The sequence below is a fragment of the Triticum aestivum genome, chromosome 2A (assembly GCF_018294505.1).
Source record: "Triticum aestivum cultivar Chinese Spring chromosome 2A, IWGSC CS RefSeq v2.1, whole genome shotgun sequence".
NCBI classification, from domain to species: Eukaryota; Viridiplantae; Streptophyta; class Magnoliopsida; order Poales; family Poaceae; genus Triticum; species Triticum aestivum.
The window spans coordinates 739,281,808-739,286,559 of NC_057797.1; the positions used below are offsets into that span (position 1 = coordinate 739,281,808).

Genomic DNA, 4,752 nt, shown 5'->3' on the forward strand with positions numbered 1-4,752 from the left:
TTTAATATTCTTATTTTTTCTCAGTTTAATTAGGAAGCAAATGCGGTTTCAAGATGAACTCAACCTCGAAAAGGAATTCAATTAGCTGTGCAATTAGCCCTTTGATCTTGAATAATTGGTTGAAATGGATATTGCCTGTCACTTGAAAATAAGGTTGTTTCATTTAGAATTCAACAAGTTTCTTAGAAAATTGTTGTTAAACAGGTTGACGTTCCACTAGGAATGGAATAACAAAGGCTTTTGGCAGTTTGTGGATCGAGATGTGATTCGCTTTTTGAGTAATAGTTTCTTTCATTTGGTGTGCTCTTCCTGGAGCCGGTAATAGGAAAAATTTGGTGCATTCTACTTTGTTGTTATGGTATTTACAATCCTTGAATTGTTTGAACCTGACTCTCATTATCTGTCTTCATGGTCTTGAGGGTATTTTGGATATCGTGGAGGTAACTGACGATGAATTCGTCTCTTGCCTCACCAATCTGAACACGGAGTGTCCGAAGCTACAAGAGTGCTTGGTTAAACGGTGCCATTAAGTTTCAACTGTCTTTGAACTTACTACTTCAAGTGCAATTATCAACTCCTTGCAAAATTGTTGGCTTTCTCATCTACAAAAGGCAACTCTGGTATTCAAGGAAACATATAATTAGGTTCCACTCACTACGTCAACTAAAGCAACTGCATCTGGAGCACTTACCAGGGAAAATCGAATAAATAATGACGTAGTACGAGGGGATTTTTTTTCTCACTATTGACATCCTGTGTTCAGTTCCAATTTCCTAGTAGGAGACAGACTCAAAGTCAATAGATTCCTGTCCTTTTCTATAGAAATAGGCTTGGTCAAGTGCTTAAAAAAGAGGTGACCCGAATGATTTCAATGAATTGCTATTTGGTCAGATTGGAACAATTGGATTCGAAAGGAAAGAAAGACTGTGAACGAAGAGGGCCGCCCATGATCGATTGGATTCAGCAAATAAAGTAGAGGGCCCGCCCGTGTCACCACCAGTCCACCGAACCAGCTGTAGATCGCTAACTCTCTTGTCGACGCCCGGAACTTATGTACGAGTTAAGAATGAATTGTTCCCAAGTAGAGAGGGCAGGATAAGGATTCAGTAAGAAGGAGAGTCTACTTATGGAAATGCCATCCTCTCTTTCCTCAGTAACGGAGTGACTAGCTACCCCGACTTTTTATTCCAGTTCCATTCTTACTGGTGCAGGAGTCCAAAGTGCATCTTCCAACTCCCTAACTGCGTCTTCCATGAAGTTCGGGAGACCCCTCACGTGCCGCTGCCCGTGAGACTCGCCTTTGTACACTTTGCGCACCGCTTCGACTAGACCCCGCTACTACCTCGTATCCAAATACCTGCAATCTAGCTCATTCTTTTTAAGCCCTGCAAGCCTAATAGAACCTTGTTTCCTGGGCCAAGTCAGCCTATAAGTAAGTAGGGCTGAAGACAATTTGTTTGTTAGTTTTTCAATCTTCTTCCTTCTATGCTTAGAGTAAGTGGAAATGACCTCCTTGATCAGCAAGTAAGCGAGCGGTAGTTCAGTCTCCGACAAGTGAGGCCGAATAGCCCCAGGTGTCCTTTTCCTTCTAAACTAGCTGCTCTCGCTTGACTCTTCTAGTGAGCAAGCAAACTAGTCGGGGAACAGGGTCGGATCAAAGTAAGGAATGGGAATAGCACTCACTCGTTGAAGGTAAGCCAGAAACAGGGGTTGTCCTCTCCCTTACTTAAGTCCTAGTCCATCTTTTCGTGCCCCAAAGGGGAAGTCAAGCAATAATGAGGGAACTTGACCCACACCTGACGAAAGAGTTTGGTTGCTCGAAGGAAGCAGAAGCAAAACCTGCTTTCTTTCTGTCCCAACCTCCAAGGGTTCCTCCCTGTATGACATAGTCCATTGGATTGGGGCAATGGTACACACCTATGTTTGGTGTCCCCTCTCTCACTTCCTCGTCAGATCCTCGTCCCAAAGGGCAATACATTGAGTCGGAAAGACGGGGGGCTTTCGTAAATTCCATTCTGTAGCCGAACTAGCCCCTGGATCAGCTCTCATAGTGGGAGAATCAGAGTCAAGTTAGGCGCAAAAGAGGGGGTTGACATCATTCGTCGTGACTGGATCAATCAGACTCCCCCACAGGAAATGCCAAGGGGCGCCCTTTCTCATTATCATCTACCGCCCATTTCTTCATCATCTGCTGCTGCCTTAAGTGCGTAAAGTAGCCTCAGCTTCTTAGGTTTCTAAATATCTTGTAGTAGCCGAAGGTAGTCCAGTCCGCTTGTTAGATTGAATTGAATCTTATATAACCTATGTAGCTAAAGAGAAAATCATAATAGTCTAAGTGGACCTCTCAAAGGTATAAATAAGTAGACATTAGTCTTACTGGTTCGGTCTTTTTCTTTTTTTGTTATGATGCCCACATTTCATACTTCTCAATTCTTATTTATTCAAGGGTTCGTATGTACTGAGTGACTCTAGGTCTATTCAGATGCAGCTTCAAGAGAGCTTTATTCGGCCTTTGTATGACCGTCTTCCCTTCCTGTCTATCTCCTTCGGTCAGGTAGTTCTGCTTCCGATGCCGGAGGAGCAGGGTGGGATAGAAGGGTAGTTTCTGAGTTCGAGATGTCTGAGCTTGGAGGTTCCGCTTCTCTAATGTGATAATAAAGCAACAAGCAACGCCGCTCCCGTGCGCTCATCCCTTGCTTGTTCTTGAGCGCTAGTCATTCATCCCTAGCTGGGTTCTTGGGATATCTTGATTCTCTTTATGATGATGTAAGGGTCGGCAACAATGAATAAGGAATCGATCGGAAGTTCGCGCCAATCAATCTTCTGTAGGAGTAGGAGGTAGCACGAATCCCCTCTTTCTTCGTTTAGAAGAGTGCTGGACCTCCACAACGTCAAACCATAGAACACAGCTCCTTTCGGTCGAACCCTAGGAAAGACGACTTTACCTTTTTCGTAGATAGTCTGAGTTCGAGCTACTGTAGTCTCCCCCGTTGACCTTCTTTTTTAGATAGAATCCTCAATGAGTGGAAAGGACTCCCAGACTTGCTCCACAGTACTATACCATACAGAGCCGCGCCCTTGTGATATGCTAAGAAGAAAAGGGGTCAGGCCGCCCTCTTTTCTTTTCCGCACCAAGCCTTCTTGTAAAATCGGGTGTATAGCTCAGTTGGTAGAGCATTGGGCTTTTAACCTAATGGTCGCAGGTTCAAGTCCTACTATACCCAAAACAAAAAAACCACTCTTGTATTCGTAAGGATGCATAGTAGCCTTCAAAGAGCACTCTTTGGCCTTGAGAAAAGCCCCTTTCTCATCAACATCTCGACTTCGCTCGTTGTTTCAGGTCAGTATAAAGGAGATCAGATCTGTCCCGGGAATCGAAGGATACAGAAATATGGAATCGAGCACAGATTATAGGAAACAAGCAAACATAACAGGTTGGATCCCATCTTTAACTACACAGAGCAGCAGCCTACTATTGATTGATGATCTTACCTTCCTGAGAGTCGAGGAACAGCAGATGAGATAGCCGAAAGGGGGGACCCCGGGTAATAGGTTTCCTTTTCCGGTTTAGGCTTGAGAGAAATCAGGAACTGAAATGAGCACTCCACAAGTATGGATTGGATTGGATTGTTTCATTCTGATACCAACTTTCATGCTGGAAGATAAGGTTGCCATACTGGGAAAGGGGGAAAGGAAATAGGATCCCCTCTCTTCTCTACATGAATGAACTTCTCCTCGCCGACCACTGGCACTATACTTAGGTTAGGCACAATAGGTGACTTAGGTTGGGTTGTCTGGATCAATCCTACAACGAATAGCTCTCTTTCCTTTTAATGGAACACTCACTAGATTCTGCTAAATAAGGATAACTGCAAAGATAAGCCGGGTCATCCGAAAATCAAGGAAATATTTCCTGGATTTTCTGCATGGCATATTTCCTATCATTTCACAACCTACTTTTTTTCTTAGTTAGATACTATAGCACCTTCCCTTCATGGGGAGATGTTTATATACCATCTAAATTCATTCATTCATTCATTACTTACTTGCTCTTCTTTCCCAGTGATCGGAATAGGGATTTCCATGGATTGTAGGCCCTCGATTGTAATGATGGTATCAATGAAAGATGAAATAACATGATACTATTTAAAGCAATGGTTGATAGAGAAAGGTCTAACCTTGATTGGGTAGACCGAGAAGCAAACCACTAAGCGACTGGACTGCAGCCCCGAGAAAACAAGCAGTTCGGAAAAGCAAGTCAGGAATACGATGGCGATGCAGCAACGATACGCATTCCCGCAAGGGGTAGTGAAAAGCCATTAGGGGGAAGAGATAGGTTTCTTATTCTAAGCCAAATTACTATACCATAAGGAGATTACCATTATGAGATGACACTTGAGAGGGCACTTTAAAGTGATTGAACCCACTTTCCATGTTAGTTTAAGCAACAATATCGCTAGGGACCAAAGTAGTGAAAACGGCAGCTCCATTTTCCAAAACTTTCTGTCTCATAAGACTGTGAAACCACACAATTTGACATTCCCCTTGGGAAATAGGGAAAAACAGGCCCCGGATTCCGATAACTTATGTCTCGCCTAGTGGAAAAGTACACAATTGACTAAGAAGATTGGAAGGTGGTACGAAAATACTTATCGGGTCTTTCGTTCCAGCAGTCATGATATAGCTTCTAGCTTTGACCGCTCTTAAGGTGCCCGCACTCTTGGCTTGAATCGCCGACTTGTGTTTCGGTTT

General features: G+C 43.6%; 1 non-coding gene across 1 annotated transcript; it reads left to right on the top strand.

Annotated features, from left to right (window-relative positions):
- Positions 1-3,151: 3,151 nt before the first annotated feature.
- Positions 3,152-3,224, top strand: TRNAK-UUU (transfer RNA lysine (anticodon UUU)). The gene has a single exon. It is a non-coding gene; the product is annotated as a tRNA-Lys (tRNA).
- Positions 3,225-4,752: the final 1,528 nt, after the last annotated feature.